This window comes from Artibeus jamaicensis, unplaced genomic scaffold, assembly GCF_021234435.1.
Source record: "Artibeus jamaicensis isolate MK-2021 breed Jamaican fruit bat unplaced genomic scaffold, CSHL_Jam_final scaffold_1964, whole genome shotgun sequence".
Taxonomy (NCBI): domain Eukaryota; kingdom Metazoa; phylum Chordata; class Mammalia; order Chiroptera; family Phyllostomidae; genus Artibeus; species Artibeus jamaicensis.
Genome location: NW_026522030.1, coordinates 931,496 through 955,691, shown reverse-complemented (window position 1 = coordinate 955,691; position 24,196 = coordinate 931,496). Strand labels below are relative to the sequence as shown.

The 24,196-nt window shown below is 51.1% G+C and overlaps 1 protein-coding gene across 1 annotated transcript in view; it reads right to left on the bottom strand.

The window, feature by feature from the left end:
- Window positions 1-21,378, bottom strand: part of GGTA1 (glycoprotein alpha-galactosyltransferase 1 (inactive)) — a 51,840-nt gene extending 30,462 nt beyond the window's left edge. Inside the window, exon 1 of the mRNA XM_037142166.2 lies at window positions 21,168-21,378. The gene's annotated coding sequence lies outside the window, so the exon portion shown is untranslated. The remainder of the gene's footprint in view (window positions 1-21,167) is intronic.
- Between the last annotated feature and the right edge of the window lie 2,818 nt (window positions 21,379-24,196).

Here is a 24,196-nt window from a genome sequence, read left to right as displayed (position 1 = left end):
GCCGTTGGTGGGAACACGGAGTGGAAGGGATTGGGAATGGGGGCAGCTGCTGAGTTCCTTCCTAGATATGTTGACTTTAAAGAACCTGCTGGAGCCAGTTCGGCAAAGGCATCTTAGAGAGACAGCCCAGGGCGCGGCCCGATTTGGAAGTTGCCAGCAAGAGGGCAAGAACTGGCAGGTCTGATCTGTGCTTAATGAGGGCAAGGAGGAGCATCCTTAACGGGCACCTCCCTGAAACCTGAGTGAGGGGCACAGAAGCAGGAGAGCCAGAACAAAAGGGACAAGGTGGGAGAGGCTGCCAGGACACGTGTGCGTAGCCGAGTCCAGTCTAGACTCTGAGCTCACCTGCCTCCCCACCGCAGCACTCCCGTGGGACCGCCTCGGGTCCCACGTGCCTCCCGGAGAGGAGGCCCGGGCCTGTGCCTGGCAAGGGTGCAGCTGCGTGTCTGAGAACTTCAACGATTCCGGGGCCAACAGAGGTGTGGCGCAGAGAGCTCCTGTTCCCAGCTCTGCCACCAGCTCCAGGCAGCCCCTGCTGCACCCGAGTGATCCCCACCCCGCCCCCCTCTGCTGGGTGAAGAAGTTGGGCTAGTGTGTCTTCCTCTGCACTGTGTCTCAGTTCTGGGGTTCACGTCACCTTTCCCACCCAGCTGCAGACTCTGGGCGAAGACGCCTGAACAGGATCCGTTGGTGGCTTTGGACGGAGGGAAGGCACGGTGGGTGGGGAGCCCCCAGCCAAAAGGAGTGCCGACCCTCGGCTTCTCCATCTTATTGGGCTGCCTTCTGAGCTGCTGGGAGTCAAGTTCTAAAGACGCCTTCTCCCTCAGCCAAAGTGGGAGGCCCAGGTTGGTCCCTATCCTCCCTCCAGGAGCTGCTAGGAGGCAGATACAGGCTCTCAAGGGGCCAGCTCCCAGTCCCAGCCTTGTTGCCCATCCCTGGTGCCCTCCTGGCCGGGCAATGGCACAGTCTTCTAGGTGATGGGGGGCTGGGAGGATAAGCACGTCCCTCTCGTAGCAGGCATTTAAGCTGCAAGCCCTCAGACTTTTACAGCAGTGGTAATCGGTTAACTCTCCCAGTGTCCCGCTAGCCAGCCTCCCAAAGGTGGTCACTGCATTTGCGGAATCCGTGCCAGACAGCCTCTGCTTAAAGCCTTCTAGTGAAGAGGAACTGCCACCTCCCTGGGCCCCCTGTTTCATTTCTAGACTATTCTGATTGTAAAACACATCTTTTCAGCGTGGAGCGAACCTCTGCTTCCCAGAACATTATTAATAATACTGAGCCACACCAGCCAAGACGTCCCTGCACTTTTAAGGACCCCCCCTCCTATTCTTTTGTTTTACCGGCCTCCTGGCTTTGCTATTTGCGCTCTGCTTGTTTATAGTAACCCCTCTGGAGGGAAAATCAGGGAGACCATGCAGACAGCTTTCCCTGGGGGGCCTTGGTTCACACCTGTCGCAGATCAGCTCACAGGTTACTGCCTTGCTGCCCCCTTCGCTCCCAGAGGTGTGCCTGTCTGGAGGGTGAATCACAGAGCCGCTCTGTAACGTAAAGAGGTTCAGCCCTGGCTGGTGTGGCTCAGTGGGTGGAGCACCGGCCTGTCAACTAAAAGATCACAGTTCGATCCCTGGTCAGGGCACATGCCTGGGTTGCGGGCCAGGCTCCCATTGGGGGCATGTGAGAGACGACTCATTGATGTTTCTCTCCCCCACTCTTTCTCCCTCCCTTCTCCTCTCTCAAAATAAAGTAGATAAGTAAATAAATAAAGTCTTTAAAAAAAATAAATTTAAAGAGGGTTCGGTGAAGTCCTCTTCAGGATCCTTTCCTGATTCTAGGATTCGGGGCTTGGGTCTACCTCCTCCTGGCCCCTTAGGTACCCATCTCTGGCATCCAGAGTCTTTCCTGCAGCTGCTCAGAGGGTACAAGCCCCATCCCTTCTGATGCACTTTTTGTCCCCGCTCCTCCCTACACCTGTGATGGGAGTGTCTCAGCACTCGCTGCTTCCTGGTGCGGGCCAGGAGGTCATCGAAGTCTAAGAATTGACTGGAAAAATTTGAGGTTGTTTTGTCTTGGTTTTTTTCCCCTCTACTGGGTTTCTTGTAATAAGCTGACTTGAACATCAAAGGCCTTCCACGAATTAGTCTCTAATGATTAGTTTCCGGTAGCCCTAGCAATAAACTCAAAACCAAACAGAACAGCTCTTAATTGAGTCCACCGTGGAGATGGCTTTTCCCCACCTGTTTCTGAAATGAAAGAGACCTGGGTCCAAATCCCAGTCCCCCTACTCGCTTGCTGTGTGATCTTGGATAGATGACCTCATACTTTCTGAGCCTCAGTTTTCTTATCTTTGAACCAGGGATAATAATTCCTTACACCTTGGGTTGTTGGAAGGATGGCCGGGAGCACCTGTAAAGTTCCTGGCACCTAGTAGGCACTTAGAAAAAGGCAACTTGTACCATGAGCAGTGTGCGCCTCATCGTGGGGCGGGACGCAGGAGCGCACAGAGGTCAGAGCCTGCCTTTGAGACAGGCCTGGGTGTCGATGAAATGCATCACGGTGGGCAATCACTTGAAGCTTCTGGGCTCAGTAAAGTGGGAGTAACAGTGCCCCCCGCTAAACTGCTGTAAATGAGATGGCCACATAAAGTGCTTGGCATAGGGCCTGATGCTGGAGCAAGCGGCCCATAAATGGTAGCTACTCAGTTCTCATTAAATGATTATTCCAGAACTCTCCACCTCGCGGGCTCTGGCACCACCCGCTCTATGTCCCCAAAGAGTCCACTATGTCCCCGTGTCCTAAAAACAACAGCTCACTCCTTGTACAGAGAGTCTCAGAATCCTCCAGCCAGCTGGAGCGTCTGCCGCAGCCCGTGAGGCAGGGCGGGCCCCACTCTCACCACACGCAGGGGGCAAGCCTGGTGACTTGCCCGAGGTGACTTAGCTGGGACTGGAGCCACGAATTCTTCCAACCTGCTCCTGCCCCACAGGAAGTCTGTGAGTCACTGATTCAAAGTTGAAGGGAGTTATGTGTTCATTTGTTCATTCATTCATTCAATAAATATTGTTTTAGTGCCAATACTGGCACCTGCCATGTGCCAGGCACTGTTCAGGCTGGTAGGTCTACAGGGATTAGCCAATATGTCCTCCTACGGGGAGCTAAACCCAGAACACAACTTTTACACCACCAAAGGCATGCTGCAACCAAGGTCAATGTCCTGTGATGGCAATGACAAAGGACACCTGGACATTCTGGCGCTCCCTTACTCTAAGCCCCATGAACCACACACGCCACCTTGTCCATGAGGCTGGAGGGACGTCCTCACTACCCAGGTCCCTTTGTGTTACAGATGAGAAAACTGAGGCATGAAGGAAGAGAAATGACCTGTCCAGGCCACTCAGCAATGACAGGAGGAGCCGAGAGCTGGCACCTAGGTGTATGAATCTCTCTTGGACCAGCTGCCTTTTAACCACAGCACAGGAAATCAATGAGCTCGGGGAAGGGGCCAGGGGCTGCAGGCAATGGTCTCCTTCCTGAGTTTCCACATCTGGGCCCACCTGAAAAAGTCCCAGAAGCATCTGCTGGGGATGGCTTCCCTTGCCCACCACTCTTAAATTACCTGGGGACACCACGGGAGCTTTCTGATGTGTGCGTAGAAATGCCACAGAAAATAAGTGACCACTGTGTGTGGACTGAAGATAAGCGAAGCATTCGATGCAGAAAGAACACCCCTCACTAAACATAAACATAAAATCGCCCACAAATGGAGTAAAAACACCTAAATACCTGCCCCCCCTTGGGAAACATCGCATGGGTCTGTTATGAAGAGTGTAGTTTGGAAGCCCTGATTGGACCCCGTTACCTCTGCCTTCCCCACGGGTTTAGCACCTAGAGCTCTGGGTACCGCCTTCCCTCTTCATGGCTTCTGCATTCTTCACTGAGGTGCTGGCAGCTGTAGGTGCCCTATTGTTCCTCTTGCTTGGCACTTGAGGCTGAGAGGTAGCTTTGGAGTTTTCCCCCTCTGGGTGTGGTTTCTTGGCACTCACTGTGGAAAGTCTAGAGGCTGCTCTGTTTGTGCGGCCCAGGCTGGTTACAGCAGCAGCTTGCTGAGCTGACGTTAGCATGCTAGGCACAGAAGGGCACATCCTACCTGCTGTCCTATCAAACTTTTATGGCTCTCCGCCTTCAGGGGAGGATGTCATTTCCTGGTCCCCTTGTGGTAGGCCCATGTTACTAGTCTAACCAATACAAGTGAGCCCGAGCAATGCATTGCCATTGCAAGACCCCCTAGGGTCCTCCTTCTCTGTGCCATTCAAGAAGGTGACTGCTCCATCCGCTGCCTTCTTGAATGAGGAGCACAGCCCCCAGCTGATCCAAGATGCTCATATTAATTAGAGTAGGAAATAAACCTTTGTGGGTTTGGCCCTTCAGATTTAGGGGTTGTTTGTTACTGCAGCATAACCTGCTCCATCCTGACTGATACACTGCCCGTCTCACACAGAGTAGGGTATTCTCTAGATATTAGTTCACCCACTTCCCTATAAAGCCTTTACCTTCCTCATCATGCGATGCCTGCAGGAATAAAGGAAAGTGGAGTAGAAGCAAGAACATTTCTCCAATGTCCTGTATAAATTTTTTCTTCTAAGCCCCAAAGAAGGGTAAACATTCGGCCAAATTTGAAAGGTATGAGAAGGAAGCTCAGAGTGTTACTCTCTATGGCCTCCCTTTCCTATGAAATAAGAAGCAATGTCATGATGAGAGCAAGTGGGGATAGCAGCTGGAGAGAGGACCCTGACCAGAGATGAGGACATAGGGTGCCAGGCAGCCCTGCAACCCTGCTGAGGTTGTAACAGAGCCAGCTACACGGTCCCATTCAGCAGCCCAGGGGCAATGGCAGTGACAGCAGCTTGCTGGATTCACCGGCAGTGGGGACTGACTGGTGTGGGGGTAGGCCAGAAAGTCAAGGAGAGGGAAGTGGTTAAACATGTGAGGAGAGACATGTGATTTAACTGGCTGCTGGGAGGGAAGGAGGCAGAGCTCACAGCATCTCTGTCAAGTAGATTCTACTATTATCCCAATCTACAGAGAAGAAAACTGAGGCTCAGAAGTGGTATCACTTGCTTAGACAGCCAAGGTCAGAGCCAGGACTACTCCAAGTCCAGCTGGCACAAAAGCTTAGCCATTCCCCATTTTACAGATGAGGAAGCATCTCAGTCTGAGCTGCCATTCTGTTCCCAGTATTGTTATTATAGTAACTATAGTTCAGTATGATTGGTTCCCTCTATAATCCTGTTTATTTTTTCCATTTTGAGACATTCTCCGAAGGGGTGTGTTTCATCAGAGGCCACAGGGGCTGTGCACATGTACAGTCAAGGTTGGGGACACCAGTGGAGGCAGGCATCAGGGTTCCAGGTTCTGTTCGCCATCTGTGCCACAGAATGCAGAGCTGCACGCTGGTACCAGGTGAGGGGCCCTCTCCCACCTCCGTGCTGGGTGGGAGTGACTAAATAGCTACTTTAGCCCACGTACACAATGTAGGTCCGTGAATATCACGACGGCTCTGATTGCAGCAGTGTGAGCCCATGTGCCACATTCTTCATAATACACAGACCACTTGTTTCCCCAGTTACAAAACACATTGCAGCCCTCTGTGTACTAGCCAGAAAAGCATCAGTTGTTGATCACAACTTGGGGTGGGTGACAGAAGGGTTTACAGTGGCCACATCTGGGTATGGTGCTGGTTGGCCCCCACCCCAGACTCTGCCTCCTTGAGCCCTGATTGGCTGACCACTCCCCACTAGACTTGCTTTCTTAGCATCTGCACATTGACTCAGGCCAGGTAGGAGTCACATAATATCCCCTACTGCATATGTTAGAATTTTATAAAGTAAATCTCAGGCATCCAAACAGATACACCAATCCAAACCAGGCAGAGCCCTCTGGATTTCAGACAACCCGGGCTACTGAGGGACACGGTAGCTGGGGCCAGTGCTCTCTGCTCAGACCAGACAGCTGCTCTGCTTGCCAGCTGGCCAGGGCCCAGGGTGGAGCCTCAGGACAGTGCCGGTCTTGGAACTGCCCCGATGGGCTGTGTGACCTTCTGTAAATTGTTGCCTGTCTGAGCCTTGGCTATCTTATCCTCCAAATATGGGGCTGCACCAGATCTGAGTCTAGTCAATAAACAACCACAAAGCACCCACTGTGTGCTGGCACCACAAGGAAGGCAGAGGAGCCTGGCCTTGACACAATTAGCTATCACACACAACAGAAAGAAGTGCTGGGCGGAGCTGCAAGTGCCACATCGTGCTCTGGGGCCACAAAGGGGGGAGTCAGCAGTCCCGCATGGGGCTGTGCAGCCCAGCTTCAAAGGGGAAGAGGCTATTTTTGAACTAGGTCTCAAAAGAGTGAGTAGTTGTTCCGTGGGTGGGGTCGAAGGACCAGCACCTGCAGAGGCAGAGCTGGGATGGCGAGCACCTTGCAGAGCCACATCCGGTGCTCTGAAGTCCGAAGGAAGAGTTCTGAGAACCTGTATTTTTAACAAGCTCCATAAGGGACTCCGGCGTGCAGGCCGTAGCTGCTGTGTGTTGAGGAAAGAAATGAAGGTGTGTACAAAAATGAACTTGACCCCAGGGAAGTCCCTTTCTCTCTCCAGCTGTCTACCCATCTTGAAAGTGCTGGATCAGCCTGGTGGCTTTCAAACTGTGTTCCAGAGAAGCCCAGAATGTCGCTGGATCTGCCAGACTCCCCCTGTCGAGGAGGGGGCAGGTCAGGAGGGCAAGTCTCGGAGCCCCCATCCACTCTTCTTCAGACCTCCTCTCCTTTTATCTGCTTGTTATTATATTGTGCTTTCATCTGGTATTTTGTTTGTAGTAAAGTATCCCTGGCTACAAAGAACTTTTAAAACCACTGCCTTGGATGACCCCCAAGAATCCCTAGGGAGAAATTTTTCAATTCCGTGAAGGCAGGAACCTGTTTTTGTTGAGGATTTCTCTAACAAGTATGAACAGAGCATGAGGCTGTTTCCCAGAAGCAAATTATTTTATTATCATGATTTAAAATGTTTTGCTGTGGTCTAGAAATCAATGAGCAGAGTGGGGGGAAATTTGGCACAATGCAATGGGTGGGAAGCAACCTTTAAAAAAACAATGTTTTTGAAGAATAGTTAATAAATGGAAAATTAAGTGAGAAAGTCACACAAAACTGTACCCAGACTTTGGTCCCAACTATAGGTGTTACACATCGAAGTTACCAGACAAGATGGCGGTTCCTCCAAAAACTCCACACAGAATGACCACCCGCTCCAGCAGCCCTACTTCTGGGTGTGTATCCAAAAAAACCAAAGCAGAGACTCGAAGAGGCATTTGTACACCAACATTCAACCTGCATTATTCACAACAGCCAGAAAGATGGAAAACAACTCAGATGTCCATGGGTGAATAAATGGATAAACAAAATGAGGTACACGCATACAGTGGAATATTACTAAGTCTTAAAAAGGAAGGACAATCTGACAAATGTTTTACCATGGAGGAATCTCGAAGACATTAAGCAGAGTAGACTAAGCCATCACGCAAAAGGACAAATATTGAGCGATTCTACTTTGATGAGTTACCTGGAGCAGTCAAATTCAGAGACAGAAGAGCATTGGAATGGTAAATCTTATGTTCTCTGTACTTTACCGCAATAAACTAGACGCTCGTGGGAACAGCGGTGAATCCCCAGCAATCAGACTGTGGCCACGTGGTCCACTTACCCGTTTTAACCTCTCTGCTTTTCCCAACAAGAATACATCACTTCTAAAACCAAACACAAACACTGTTCAATCAGATAAATCCGGCAGTTCTCTGATGCGTTCCAGAAATATATTGTTGTCATTTATGTAAATGTAAGCAACACTTTCTGTACTTAACAGGAACCAAGTTCAAGGATGCCAACTAAAGTATGGCCCAAACAACTCAGTCAAATCAAACGACAGGCGGAGTGGTCCTCCTGCTGAGATTAGTTGTTCCCGTCCATATTTAAATAAACTTCAAATAAAAACGGAACCAAAATAAATCATCTAATAAGTCTCCTGAGAAGCTGTCTGGCTTGAAAAAGCTCAAGCCCAAACAGAAGAAAGCAAGCTACTAAAAAGTGGGGAACGGCCCATGTTTTTTTAGGTCATTAACTCACTGCAGCTAAGAAAGTGAATTCGTCAGTGACTTTCTATTCCCCGGCTTCTGGAAAACGCTCGTGTGTGGAATGAATTCGGAATCCAAAAGGCAGCCCACCATTCACTGCAAACCCATTTCCTCCAACACGCTCCCCCCCCAGATAAATGTGGAACAGGTATTTAAAGAATATTGCTTTGGCCCTGGATGATGTGGCTTAGTGGATTAAGTTGCCAGTTTGTCAATCAAAGGGTCACTGGTTCCATTCCCAGTCAGGGCACATGCCTGGGTTGCAGGCCAGGTCCCCAGTAGGTGTGTGAGAGGCAACCACACACTGATGTTTCTCTCCCTCTCTCCTTCCCTTCCCCTTTCTCTAAAAATAAACAAATGATCTTTTTTAAAAAGGGTTATTGGTTTGCAGGGCAGCCAGGGTGTCTGCCCTCCGTCGTTAGCCACATGGGGTCCCTCTACTCAGGGCACACAGACCAGAAGGTACCCTCCAGGATAAGAATGCTGCAGCTGCACCCAGGTGCGGCCCCCCACTGCCAGTGTGGCCTTAGACAGTGTCCTTTGGGGCTTCGGTGTCCTCACGAAACCAATGGGAAGGGCGTCGTGCAGGGTGGTCGTTGCCCGATTGTTGTGAAGGTTAAATGATGCTGCCCGAGTAAAAGTGCCTACTAAGATGCTGGATGCACAGTAGGTGCACATAAACTTCCTTCTGTTTCCTGGATGTTCACCGTCCAAGATTCCTTTGTGTCTTGGCGGGTCGCTGGAGGGTGCTGAGTGAAGTTAATGCTGAATGTAGTTAATGCTGTGCGGCCGCATTATGTAGTACTGAGTACTGAGTACACGTAGTACTCAGTACATGTAGTACTGTAGTACATGTAGTACTACTGAGTGTAGTTAATGCTGAGCGGCTGAATGCAGGATTAGGGTGATTCTCAGGGATGGAGAGAGGATCCCTCAGACCTCCGGCCCAGAGGACGGGAGGGGAGCCCGCCTGCCAGCCCCATGGCCGACACCGGCTCCCACCCTGACTGGCAGGCCCAGGGCCCTTTCACAGGCAACCTGGGTGAGATTCAAGAGCAGGAAGGTGGGCCCACTTCACAAACGAAGAAACAGAGGCTCGGAGGGGCTGTCCTATTCAAGGTCACACAGTTAGGAAGCAGTCAGTTTTAGGGTTTTCTAAAACCCCCTTGGCGTGGGCTGGCAAGATCTCCCAGTCACGCCGGCTCTGCCACTGGCTCCTTCATTCAGTTAGTTGTTTACCTCCTGCCTCTTCCCTTTAAAAACAATAAGTTTCCAATGTCATCTACAAAACAAGGGTCTTCCTGCCTGAAGACCTTCCCACGTGTCCTTTCCTTTTCCTGGGACGCATTTGCCCAACCCCCTCACAGCCACTCACCTGCCTTTCAGTTTCAGCCACAGTCGCTTCCTAAGGAAGTGGCTCAGGACGCCATATTCTTCTAATTCTCCTGGGTAACACCTGTTTTTGCCCTGTAGGGCACTGACTACTCTCCGGACACACATGTCCGATCATCTGAGTCACAGAATCCACAGTATTCGTTGTGTGTTGATTGAATACATGATTCAAAGTCCAGCTCTGTGGGCTTCAGTACCCTGCCCTCCCCACCCACCCCACCCCCATTTTCTAAGGTCCTCGTCTCTGAAACAGGGAAGGGATGGGTAGGCTGGGGTGCCTGTTAGATTTCTGCCGGCTCACACAGTCTGTGACTCTATCATCTCAAAAAAACAAACAAACAAAAAATCAGCAACACAGAAAACAAACCAAACCAAAACCTCGATGATTCTGGCATGCTTCTGAGCTGACAGGTTCTTCCGTGCTCTGGGCCTCAGTTTCCCTATCTACAAAACACTTAAGCACACTGTTCTAGGCTCTTTCCATCTCTAACAACTGTAATTCCCCAAAGGAGGGCTCTGCCTTCCCCTTGCCCTTCACCTCAAGCTCTACCTCAGTCCAGGCACACAAAGAAAAAAGGTGACGCCCAGGAGCGCCGTAGCAGCTAGTTTCTGTGCAGCACTGATGGCTGAGGGCAGAACAGAGTTTCTGAACTTTGCAGCCAAAGCCAGGACTCCGTCCCCAAGACCCTTCTCAAACGGTTATGGGGGGAGCGACCTTGTTGGGAGCTGCTGGGCCTCCCAGGCCACTGGCATCCGGTGTATTCCCAGAAGGCCCCACAGCAGATTCAGTAGGTCAGCGGTCTCAGGGAATGTACCATGTGACTTTACTCTGACACTTGACTGAAGGTGGTAAAACCCCAAGATAGAGCAGAAGGTGAAGTGCAAGACTCCTGGGCCCCAGCAAGGCCCTGTGTGACCTTAAAGGAGGCCCCATACCTCCCTGGGCCTGGGTTTCCCAGGGGCTCCAGCTGGGGCTGTGCCAGCTGCCTGCTCACTCTGATGTCTTTCTCTCTGAAGGGAGCACAGGGCCGTGATAAAGGGCACCATCTCCTTGCTCGTGTCCGAGTCCCAAATCTTGCGCTCAACCTGTGGCCTGGGAAATCTCTGAATCTTTCTGTGCTTTGGTATCCGCCTTCACAACACTGGGGTTTCTGGGTGATGAAAAGGTGGGGTCCCTGTTGAGCTCCCAGAACAGTGACTGGAGTTCAGTGAATTGCCCAGGAGGCGTGAACTATTGTTTTATAATTACTCTTGGTTCCGCACCGTACGTCCAAGTCCCATCCCTCAGAGGAAGCAAAGCATGATGAGCCTCAGTGTGAGCCAAGCATGGCAGGAAACAGGAACTACAGGGGAAGGCAGAGAATCCTGGGACGCTGCCCCAGAGCGGACGGATTTAGGGGCAGCCGTGGCCTCGGGCTGCCAGGCCCTGGAGCCTCTGCCTGCACTCAGACTCAGTTCTGCAGGGACGGTCCTGGCCCATCCCCAGCTCGCCCTGGACAGGATGCCCCTTCGGAGAGGAGGGCACTGAGACACCGAAGATGCGGGTTTGTTTACCTCTGTGGCTACTACCTCCGCCCTGTACCTTGTAAATAAAGAGGAGGCTGGACTTAGTCATCTCAGACCCAACAGGTGATTCTGTATGATGGGACTGTTGGCTTCTCACCTCTGGGGACCTGGAGGTGTGGGCAGCACCCCCTCCCTTGGGCCCTCAATGGGAGGGTCTGGATCCCTGCCCAGATTGCGAAGGCCAGAGACTTCCAATACCAGCTTCTGCCAGGCCGGGCGCTGGGAGAAGGGAAGGAGCAGGGAAGATGTGCCCAGGGCATGCCTCTCAACAGGGGCTACAGACAGATGCTGTCTGCTTCTCCACCAGCAGGCCTGGAAATCCACAGTGATTCATTTTTATTGTATTTTACCAAATATCAGTCCACGGAGGATTGGGAAAAAAGGAAGGGGGAAAAAGAGGGGTCTTCTACCGCAGTCTTTAGACACATTGTTCTCCCCTCTGGAGCCCATTTGGCTCCAGTGGGCTCCACGTTCAAGGCGGAGGTATGGGTCCCTGACTGGCTAGAATGACTCCCCCGGCAGACAGAACTCCCTCCTGGACCCTAGAGCACATCACCCAGCGGCGAACGCATTGGGCCTTGCTTTTGCTGGGCACAGCCCAGAAGGCTGGGCAGGGAACAGGCATGGACATTCAGGGACGCCGTCTGCCTTCAGTGTTAAAAGCTGTCCACAGAGGGAAAGAATAAAACTGAAGAACCGATGCACTGGCTCCGACCCTGGAAGAGGCTCAAGTGAGGCTCTGTTGAGCCCCGCTGTGTGGGTCTCTGTCAGGCACAGCGGAAGGAGGCTTTGGGGGTCTCTGCTCAAACCCTTTTCTTTTACAGATGAGGCTCCCAGGCCTCCCCCCCTTCATTCAGCTAACCTGCAGTTCCTGAAGGCCTACTGTGTGTGTGAGTGTTCTAAGCCCTGGAATTTGGTGCTGAACCAAACACGGAAGTTCTCTGTTCTCACAGAGCTCACATTCTAGCTGGTAAATAAATAAAATTAAAGATGAACACATAGTTACATAAGGAAATAATTTGAGGCAGTAAAAGGGGCTATAAAGCAAATCAGAGACCCTGACACATGGGGTGGCCGGGGCGAGGTGGGGCGCTGCTGTTCCGGGGAGGTCTGTGTGGGCTGGAGCTGGCTCGCGCTGGCTTGCCAGAGCCATTGGTAAATTTTCAGGAATTTGGCAAGCCAGTCGTTAAACAGGGCCATTATTAAAAATTAAATGATATAAACTTACACAGCCATTATTAAAAATTAAACTTACAACTAAATGAATTCTGTTCAGAAGAAAATCTTCAAAACTCATCGCTTCCTAATTATTTCCCCAAACGGTCAACTCTCGAGGTTGCAAAACTCTACTGTATCCAGACCGCGTGGAAAACACACACAGCATGCTCCAGGTTCCTCAAGTGGTGGCCAGAGACTGGTCACGGCAGAAATATTTATATTGCGAAAAGTGACACCTACCACCCACCAGGACTCTCACTTTTTGAAGAGCTGGTCCTGAACCGGGAGCAGGCCCCCACGGCCTCAGGCACGAACTCAGACCCCCCGTGTTTAGTTCACCCGTGCCTTCCGGCCGAAGGGTGTGGCGGTGCAACCCAACTCTCTGGGGACGTGTGTGGGGACCGGGCCTCCCGTCACGTGAGTGCGAACTTTCCTCTTCCTTTTTTCATGCTTCCACGGCGAGAAAGCAAGTCTGGGGCCTCTGAACAGATCTGTCTCTTCCTGCAAGAGAACTCTCTTCAGCGCTACCATCCAGTGTGTCTGTAAGACAGTGATTCATCCACGTATGTATTCTTGATAAATTAAGTCCCGTGGTGAGTAGCCAGGCATTAAAAAATTTAAAGGGACCCTAAGGAGAATCTCTTTATAAATCTGTGTGGTCACTTATGAATTCCTCTGGATTTCCACAGGCTGGGTTTTCTTCCTTCAAGGCGTAACTGTTCGGCTAGCAGCTGAGTTACTGCTGTTTCTCCAAAGGTACTGTTATTGCTACTACTACTGATGATGACAATAGCACCATTTCTTAGTACCACATGTCAAGCACTAGGCAGTTATGTTATTTCTAAAATTCACACCAACCCATTTTACACATGAAAATACTGAGGTTCAGTGGTTCAACAACTTGACTAAGACCAGGCTGCCCCTGCAAGAGGTCCCCAGAAGGCTTCTCCCTCTTGCACTCAGCCCTGCACTCCTTACACCTGCAGGATTCTGTGGCACTCACTACAGGCTCCCCCATTTCCGGTGGCTTTGGTGGACTTTGTGACTGCTGAGTTTGGTGGTGGCAGGAGCCCCCCTGCCACTCCCACCAGAGCAGAGCGAACCAGGCGTACTTGGAATGTAGGAAAGCAACTCAAGTTTGGCAGCTTTGCATCTTAAAACAGCAGCAAGACCCTGGCCGTTGTGGCTCAGTTGGTTGGGTGTCATCCCCTAAAGCAGCCGGTTCCTGGTCGGGGCACATGCTTGGGTTGTGGGTTCAGGTCAGGGTCCACTCAAGAAGCAACCCATCAATGTTTCTCTCCCTTCCCCTCTCTCTATAAAAATACAATAAACAAAAGTCTTTTAAAAAATTTAAAAAGTGGCATGAAGACGAGGTCACCCAAACTACGATGGAATTAAAAGTATTTATTAACTACATTAACCAGTCACACGACCTGGCCTCTCTCTCTGCAGCCTCTTCCAACCACAGCTCTTCACTCCCCCTGGCTGACTTCTATCTGAGCGGCGACGGGCAGGGTCCCTGTCATGAATGGGCCGGGCATGGATCTGTGTCCCTGTGAATTCTCCAGAGCCGCCTCCACCTTCAAAACCACCTTCCCTCCCCCCCGAACCCCACCCAAGTTTCCAAGCCACACTGGAGTCAGAATGGGCTCTCCTGCCTCAGTTCCGCCACTTTATTCTGGAAAGACTTTGGCCAAAACAGTAAATCTCTAGGCCTGGGTTTCCCCGTATATAAAGTAATTCCCAGTTTGCAGACCTCACAGGGTTTTTGTGAGGCTCAAGCAAGACGGATCTATGACCTCGCTTTTCAAACTGTCGACTAATATAAGGAACTCTAGTAATAATTTTGTCATTATTTTTCAGTTTCCCCCAGGTTCTTGCTGTCTACCCATAGCCACCAGTCCCTGTCTCCCAGGGCCCATTTTTTTCTACCCAACCTCGAGACACCATTCCACCCTCCTGACCACATCTGCCCGGAAGCCTCCCATTCATCCCACTTCCCAGACATGTTCCCTCTGGGCTCTCCTCCGCCACCTCAGATCCCTCCCTCTGCAGCGAGGACCTGACCCAAGTGGCAGTTTCATGGTTTTCCCTCCCATTCACATCTGCCAAGATCACGTGGGCTCAGAGAAAAACCACAGGAAGCTCTCGCCAACCACCCAATTCCCTTGTAAGTGCTTGCGTGGGGTTTCTGGGTCCTCAGAAACATGAGCCCCAAGCCTCCGATCTGCACCCTGCTGCCATCACCACCTCTCCTTTATAAGAGGCAATTTGGGGTGAAGATAGTGTAATGACCCCAGGAGCTCAAGTCTGGGCAAGTGGCGCAGCTGGTCTGCATGGCGTGCAGCCGAGTTCCGTGGCCTCCACTGCGGAATTAGACAAACAGAACAGACCAGCTCTCGGGCTGGAGATTTAGATGACATATATTTACTTCCTCTTTTTAGAAGTAAAGGGCTTTCGTTTTTTCAGTAATTTTTCTTATTTTTGCAGGGGGTTTTATTGAACTTACTGAATTTATTGGAGTGACAGCGGTTAATGCCATTGTATAGGTTCCAGGTGTACGATTCTAGAACGCATCATCTGTATGTACTGTGCACTCACCACTTCAAGTCAAGTCTCCTTCCATCACCGTTTCACCCCACTTTACCCTCGTCTACCTCCTCCCACGTCCCCTTTCCTCCCCTTTCCGGCTGATAAGCACCATGCTGTTGTCTGTGTCTACGTGTTTTCTTTCTTTGCTTTTTGCTTAATCCCTCCACCTTTTTTGCTCAGCCCCACAACCTCCAACTGAAGGACTTTTAGCAATAATTCTGGATTGAGTATACGAAATGATGACCCCCTTGCTTTCAATCCATGGACCAAATCTACACCACTCCGACTTCCCCAACTAACCCACCAAGGCTCCCTCTCTAAGAAGTGAAAGTAAAGCTCCTGCCAGCAGCCCTTTCAGCCTAGGCTGGAAGTGAGGTGCCTCGCCCCAGGTCTGACAGCCACGAAGGATGCAAACCCAGGCAGCGGCCTCCAGAGCACGCTTACCCCCCAGAGCGGGTCACGTGAAGAGTGCTGTGGTCCTGAGCACTGTCCACTGCTCTGGCTGCAGCGGCTCACAGTGGAGGAGGTAAGAAGGCACAACATCCAACAGAATCTGACTGGGGCGGTGGATTGGAGTGTGCCCGGGGAGCTGGGGGAGGGGAGGAGGGGGGAGTACCTAATTCATAGGAGGCAAGATGAGAGACCGTTTCACAGAGAGGAGGAGGAGGATGCTAGCTCTTGAAGGGTGAATGGGAACAGCAGGTGGGTTGGGGAGAGGTGAGGAGAGGAGAGCATTCCAAGCAGAGGGAGGGGTGGGGGGGAATCCCAGAGGCATAACACCAGGAGAGGGGTTCAAGAATTACAGTAGAAGCAGTCATTCTGTAGACTGAGGCTGAAGCAGAAATTCTAAGGAGGGAGGTGATGAGGTTGATGAGAGGTTTAGAGAACAGCTCATTCAGGACCTTAAACTCACCTGAGGGAATATATGCTTTAACCTGAGGAGGCTTACAAAGACTGAAAAACCCGATCAGTCTGATGGCTGGAAAGAAGACTCGGGTAACAAGAGGGACTGGAAGGCCTAAGGCTGGAGTGGGGAACAGGGAAGGCAAAGAGCAAGGGTCTGGGTTGGAGAGGAGTGCACCTCGACTAAGCAGGGGCGGGGGATGGAAGTGAAAGCACTATCTGAAGAGTTGATGAAGAGGTAGGATTAACTGAACCACAGCATAAACTTGACGACTTAGATGCAAGAGGGGCAGGGCAGGCCGGTGTCTCCCAGGTAAAGGGACCATGTGTGCAAAGATACAGAGACTTGAAAGGGCACTGCCATACTTGATTAAAGAACAACTGTACCAACTTGTAGTCTGTATGATGGGGGTTGGTTTAGAGAGATAACAGGGGACCTGTAACAGGGAGTTAATAACAAATCTATGTGGTCAACTGGATTAGGTTCCCAAGCGTCATTCCCTGCTATATCTCTGCCCCATTGATTTTGGACTTGGTCGAATGACTGGCTTTGACCAGTGGAATGTGGGTGCATGTGATAGTGTGGAGGCTCCAGTTCAGAGTGGAGGCTTTAAGAGGCATCACATCACCTCTTTCCACAAGCTCTCACCACGGAAGTAACATGTACTAGAGAGAAGTAGCTCCGCCAGCCTGAGTCTTGGGATGAGACAAATGGAGCAGAACCACAGAAACCACGCAGCTGCAACTGCCCTACAACTGTCTTGCAATGTGAACAATGACTAAACCTTTGTGGTCACATTAAGACCTGGAGGGTTGTTTGTTATGCAGCACAGCTGCTCCAAGAGCTAACTGATACACACTATCTGTGTGAGATAGGGAGCAGATGATGAAGAACCTTAGTCATCCTGATTAGGAGTTATGCACGTGGAAAGTCAACAGAGAATTGTGCAGATGTGGAACTTCCTCACCTCCATTCGCTCACATCTAATCTCAGAGGTGGGGACAACCACCCTCCTTTCAGAGCTGACCCTCCCCATTTCCTCCTGCTCCTCTAACACCTTGCTTTACGGGCCACCCCTCCCCTCTCCTGCACCGGATCCTTCCCTGGAGCCCATATCTCACTGGTCTGATCTATCCCGAAATTATCTCCTTCTTCCCGTTCTCCTACAGCTGTACAGCTCAGTCTTCTCACTGGCCTTCTCAAACTTCTGGACAGAGTCGAGAATATACTTACCATCTCCATGTTTTTCCCTCTCACCTATCAGCAATCTAGCTAGCCTGCCCCACATTCCAGCGAAACTGCTTTCAGTATATATTTTGGTAATCTCCAAATCGCCCAATGCACTTTCCAGTCCTTATCCTCCGATTCTGCTCCACACCATTTAGCATGGAGGTAAATTCATTATCTCCCAGCCCTACACATTCCTCTTTACGAATCCTCTCAGCTAGCGGAACCATTCTTCACCCAGTGGCCCAAGGCAGAAAGCCAACACGAGATAATGAATTCTGTTCCAGACTCGCCAAGTCTGCAGTGCCTTTGAGACATTCAAAGAGGGAGATGCACAAATGGCAGTTAATCAGGTGAGTTGGGGGCCCCCAAACAGAGATCTGGAGATAAAGATGATTGTTAGAGAGGTAGTGTTTAAAGCCATGAGTCTGGATGAACCTGCCTCGTTTACAGAGTACAAATACCAGGCCTTTAAATCTCAGGTGATACACAGGGAGCTCTCCTGAGTCAGAAATCCCTCCTCCCAAAGTCGCTTCTCCAACCATCATTCGATTCCTTCCCTCCTGGGTCATGGCTCCTACTGACCTCCCGGCCATCATTTCAGCTCATATTCTGTATCCTGCTCGTGTTGTCCTCACCAGTGACTCTTAAAACTCCATCACAAAATAAAAGGTATGAGCTACCACTGCCCAATCACTGAAATAGCTAAAATCAGAAAGACGGACCAACACCAGTTCTTGTCAAGGATGTGGAATAATCACGAGGCTAATACTTGCTGTGGAAGGTAAAATGGTGTACTCTGTGACCCAACAGCTTTATCCTAGGTGAAAACAAATTCTACAAATTCTAGATAGAGAGTGGTTAACAGCTAGTGGGGGAGGTTAGGGGATAGAGGGATTGAGCAAAACGGAAAAAAGGACTCATGGACATGGACAACAGTGGGGTGATTGCTGGATGGAGGCAGGTTTATAAGGGGACTAAAAGGTAATGGAAAGAATAAGTTTTACAAAAAAAAAAAGAATTCTGTAAGAAAGAATAGCCAGCCCTGGCTGGTGTGGCTCAGTGGACTGAATGCTGGCCTGTGAACCAAAGCATCACGGGGTTCAATTCCCAGTCAGGGCAGCACATGCCTGGGTTGCAGGCCAGGTCCCCATTAGGGGGCACATGAGAGGCAACAACACATTGATGTTTCTCTCCCTGTCTCCCTCCTTTCCCCTCTCTCCTTAACAATAAACAAATAAAACCTTAAAAAGAAAAGAAAGACAAAGAAATAACAGCCAGACTGAGAGTAACCCAAATGTTTATTAACAAGAGAGTGGATAAGCAAATCATGGTACATCCGTGCAACGGAATACTACTCAGCAATAAAAAGGGACCAACTACTCATATATGCGGCAATACAGCTCAATTTGAAAGACATTATGGCCAGTGCAATAGTGTCTTTCACTGAGCCAGACATGTAAGAGCTATAAGGTATAAGTCCATGTATGAGAAGTCCAAGAGCAGGCAAAATTAATAAATTGTGAGAAAACAGTAAGTGGTTACCTTGACGGGCAGAAGGAAGATTGGAAGTGGTAACCTTCTAGGATGTTGTCATATTTTATATCTTATTTTGAGTGGCGGTTACACAGGTGTAAAGAACTGTCAAAACTTTTAAACACAACACTTAAGATTTGTAGATTTTCTTGTATATCAATTACACTTTCAAAATTTGAAAGGCACATACTTTTAAAGAATCCATAAAATAAACAATAAAGTGAAAGTACAGGGCAGAACACATTCATTTCAAACAAAATTGTATTTATGCTGTGAATTCACCTGGATGAGTGCCAGTCCCTCACACTCAATGCTGCCCCCCCCCCTTCAGTCATTCTCCCTGCCTTTGTTCTGATCTCAGGGACATCTGTCTGTCCAGTCTGGTTCGCAGGCCTGTGCTCAATCCACTGAGCTACACCAGCCAGGGCTCCAGCTGCGATTTAAAAGCTGACCAGTGAGCCTTCACTTCCTCAACTGTGAAATGGGTTAATGACACCTACCCCACCCTGAGGGGCTGCACTAAGACACAGCCCTGTGCTGACCAGCTGCTGGGGAACCTAATTCTGTCTGACCTCAGCCCGTGGAACCAGCTCACATGTGAATATCCCCTAAAGTCCTGGAAAAGCTCAGAGGCTGAGACGCACTGGCTTCTGCTCACAGAAGGGTAAGGAGGGTGGGGACCCTGGGGCCCTGGAGTTAGGGTCTAAGTGAATTGGGGCTGAGAGCTAGAGAAATGACTGCTTAGCGCCACAGTGGCCAGGGAAACGTACCCCTGGCCTACAGGTTTTAGGAGGTAAGATCCTACTAAAGGAGCTTGCCCAGATCATTGTGCACCCTCCTGGCTCAGTTTCTGCAGGCTGGGTCTCAGAAATTTGGTATTAAACATGGCCCCTCCCTGGCCTGTGGGGCCGGGTTGATTTGGTGTGGTCCAGTAGACCGAAAGGTCCCAAGTTCCATTCTGGTCAGGGCACATGGTTTCAGGTTCAGTCCCCGGTTGGGGCACCCCCATGAGGCACTTTGCAACAGATGGACATTTCTCTCTCACATTGATGTTTCTCTCCCTCTCTCCCTCCCTTCCCCTCTTTCTGGAATCAGTAAAAGAAAAAAAAAATGTTAAAAGACAAAAAAAAGTTAAAAACAACCACCACCACCTCTGGGAGTTATCAGCATATAGAAGAGATAAAGGCAAAACTGAACCGGTTCTCCACCGTCTAGGCCCTTGAGCCAGGATCCTTGGGCATAATTTGAAATCCCCTGGACGCAGTAAACCCTAGGGACTCTTTCCCCCGCTTCCAACCTGCCTTATTCAGCCAATGACACCTGTTACTTGGAACAGTAACTGGGATCTGCACCTGCCCCCCATCTGGTAAGGGAGGCAAGGTATACCCTAGAGATAACTCCGAACAAGGGCTTAGTGTAGCCAAAGAAGCACAGACGTGCACAGGAACAACTATAATCCTCTCCCTGACGCCCCTAACACACAGGAGCCCCTCCGCACTCGGCTCGTCCTGACTCAGGGCAGTATTCCTTTTCCCAGTCGAGTCCTGGAAACTCAGGCAGGGTCTGGGAACGCGTCTCCGGGACAGGAGGCGGCAGGGCCAGTGGTTCCCTCCTGCATCTCCTGCCTCCTGAGACACACCCAGGTGAATGACTGCAGCAACGAGGCCTGCTCAGGACCCTGAAAGAGGGCAAAAGTCCTGCGAAGCCACGAAAGCAGCCGCCTGGGTCTGGGTTCCTCCTGAGGGGAGGGGCGACGCTGACACCCTCCGCACGGCCCTCCTCCTTCCCCGAGGGCCAGCGGGAAGATAGGGGAATCTCTGGTCGCTCGTCTTCCCCCCCCCCCCGCCGGACATTTTTTTCCCCCCCGCTGTTTTTTTGGCCGCCTTTCAAGAGTTTGTGTAGTCATTCCGTTTGGCTGTTTTTCTGCCTTTTCCTAACGTGGAGTGGTGTCCTTTCGTTGCAGAGTTAAAGGGGCCCTTTCACACCCCATCATCCCAAGAAGCATGCCCTTTGCTGCAAAAGTTACAAAACCCGAAACTTTCCTCATGCCCAGTGTTTGGCTTGGTGCTCGCTCTGTGAGCGCTCACTTCTTCCCCTGCATCCATGCACCCCTCGCTCTACGCCCGGGCTCCCCTTCCCAAGACACGGCCTCTTCCCATCCAGTCCTGGGCGAGAGCCATGCTTCCTTCCTGTCCCAGAGACGGGGACAGACTCCTCAGTGCTTTTGAGACTTCTTCGGTGGTCTTACCCCTGCCCCCTGAGCCTCCTCCCTTCCGCCCTCTCGCCGCGGACCCGAGTCGGAGGCCTCCGCCCGCAGCCCCTCAGGCCCCAATCTGGAAGGCTGAGCAGAGACAGCGACGGGGACCGGATGGGGACAGTGATGGGGTCCGCTTGGGAAGGCAGAGACGAGAACAAAAGCAGGAGCGCAGGGCAGAAATCGGGCAGGGCCGGAGCGGCAGCCCTTCTCTCCCCACTTCTTCCGCGCCCCAGCCCACAACCTGGGGGTCTGGCCCTGCTCCCGGCCTCGGGGACCTCGGGCGGAGCCCTGCGGGACCCACCTGATCCGCAGAAGCTGGGTGCGCCCCGGAACGAACCGCGCCTCGGCTGTCCGGACCCGCGGTCCGCTTCACGCCGCCTCGGGCGGAGCCGGCCGTGTGTGCCGCCTGCGCTCCGGCAGCACCGCCGGCGCTCCCTGGGGCAGCGGGGAGAGCGCAGCGGGCAGCAGCGCGGAGCGGCGGCGAGCGCTGGGCGGCGGCAGAGCACTCGGGGAGTGGCGCCGCCCGCGGCTATTTATGCAAAGCAGATCCCGCCCCGGACACAGACAGCGGAGAAGCTGGCGCGTCCGGGCTCTGAGGCCAGTCGGTGCGTGCGCGTCCGGTGGCCCGGAGGCTGAGGGGGTGTTTGTTTCATTTCACTCAGGCAGAAAAAAGCCTGAAATCAGCAAAAAAAGAGAAAAGAAAATCCCTGGTGACGGTGGCAGGCTGGGCCTTTGCTACCCTGGGCCGGCACGTGGTGGGGGTGGGGGTGGGGGTGGGGGACCCGGCGTCAGAGGGGGTGGGGTCTGTCACCCTGCTCTTTAAGGAGTGGCCTCGGCGCCCCGGCGCCCCGCCACGCGGTGAGGAAGCGGACAGCCTGGGAGGTCCGAGCCACCATTGTTTCCTGGGGAAGGAAGCGCCTAGACGTGGCAGCGACAGGCTAGAGGGCTCTCGCTGTTCTAGCCCTCCCCTCCCCCCGAGGCCAAGTCCTGAGCTCGAGGAGTGAGGGTTTGTCCTCCGGCACCTGGTGCGTGTCCGTTCGGTGCTGGTGCACAGACGTAGCGATCTTTGAGCCCAGGGTGCCTTAAACTGAGCTCTCCACGCCCCCTGGGGTTCTCCACTGGAACTGTTTAGAAGGGGCCCCAGCGGGGTATCTGCGCTGGTTAGAGCATCTTTCTGCGGTACCAAGCGAACGGGTAAGGCCGCGCTGTTTGTTGCGCAGGCCATGACTTTGTTAGGCATGACTGCCATTTTACTGGTCTGAGCTTCTGTGGACTGGAAGTAAGCGGTGGGCAAGAACACGTCGATACTGACTGCCCCCCACGGCCGCAGGCAGAAGATAACATTGGGAGGAACTGCAGCCTCGGCTTACGTCACCTCAACAGCCCGGGGACAACCCAGCAGCACCCCCCACCCTTTTTAAATCCAATTATAATCCGAGAAAATCTCAAAGCCTCAACCCCTCCAGGCCGGTGCATCTGTCCACACCACTCGCCTCTCCCTTTCTTGGAGAGTAAATAAAACTTTACTCTCTGCACTTTTTTCTCTTTGTGAATTCTTTCACAGCAGCCGGCACCCACCACCCTAACACCGAGGTTGCGGGTTAGAGCCTGGGGCAGGGAACATACAAGAATCAGCCAATGCATGCATAAGTAAGTAGAACAACAAAGCAATGTCTCCTCCCTTCTTCTCTCTCTCTCAAAGTAATAAATAAATGATTTCATTTTTTAAAAAGTTGTTAAGAAAGGCACCAAGAAGCAGTCTGTTGCAGAGCGTGTGCCTCCGTGCCCAGTAGGACCGCGATGCACTTCCCGTGGGTTGGCGCGGGCACCTCAGGCCGCCCTCTCCTGGTTTGTGTGCATGGGGAGGGGCCCCCCGGTGGCCCTCCAAACTCAGGGACCTAAAGTAACCACATAGGATGGGCGAAAATTAGAACTTTCTAACTAAAAGCAGTTCATGGCGGATAGTCTGGTCCTTGGCAGATACTTTTCTCTAACAAAGGTCAATCTTTACCTTAACTGAGCCTGTGTTTTTCTGGTTTGTTTGTTTGTTTGTTTTTTGGGGGGGTTGCATCTACATACCATACCTGATAACAGTAACTTTAAAATATCAAAGTAATTTTCCTTATTTTTAGACCCCTTAAAGAAAAACCAGAGACCACAAGTCCCCTCGTAATTATCGTTACTGTGTTGTTAATTGTTAACTATCCTGTACACACAGATGTAAAAGAAGTACGTGTCTCCTTTACTTTTTACCCAGCCCCAGAGATTCCTCCTCTTTGCTTTCTCCTGCCTCCCTAAAGTATGGCCAACGAAGTTCCCTTAACCCCCTCACACCTCCTCTTTTTACTGTAATGTATAAAATAAGCTGCAAAACGCCATTCTCTGCAGCGTCTCCTCAATCTGTTGAGGTTTTGCTTCCCAGCAGTTGTCATCGGTTTGGCTCAAACTCATACCAGTTCTTACTGGTTTGGATGTTTTCTTTACAAGTTGACACTTGTAAGGACAAAAGTCATCTCAGTCCCAACCTTGGGCTCAGGATCCTCTATTGTACCAGTGAAAACTCAAAGCTTCCTCTTGCCAAGATCATTTCCAATGAACATCAATTTCAGAGACTAGGAGATTAGCTTCTTAAATATTTTAGTGCCTTGGACATGTAATTTGACACCATGAAAAGTGACACGGAGCACAGACCGCAGGAAAAACTTTAATGGTTTCATGCTAATGAGAAAAGTGAAGGTCCAGTTAGATACTTGAAGGATGCACCCGAGGCCGGAGGTGGGCCGGCTGTCATCTTGGGCTTGGGAGAATGGTTTTCTTATGGGTCCGATGGAGTAAAGTGGTGGGAGAATTGAATTGTCGAGCCCACATGGTGCCTCAGGAACGAGCCTTGGTGAGCACAATGGGTGCTTTGCCAGAGCATCAATTGTGTCTTTATTGTCTTTGGTGGACACGCTTGTAGTACTTCACTGGTAGTGAGTATCGCAGTAAACATACACTAAGCAATGTCATACTGAGTGGCTTGTTTCCCACTTTTCCTTACGGAACTTGAGAATGCATTGTTGAAACTGCTTGGCACATCAAACTGAATTACAAACGAGTTTTCATAGTTTAAGAAAACAATGACCAACGCTGATGGTGGCTCAACTAATGTCACTCATGATGCAAATCAAATATGATGAGGCAGGAAACATAAAACATGTCAGAGCATCACTCTGCTCCCGTTAAACCCGACGTCAGGGTCTTGACTACAGCAACACAGGATCGGCCACATTAATTTGATGTTGTTAATTTGCATTTTATTGGTGTTGTGGTTATGTTTGTATTAGAAGA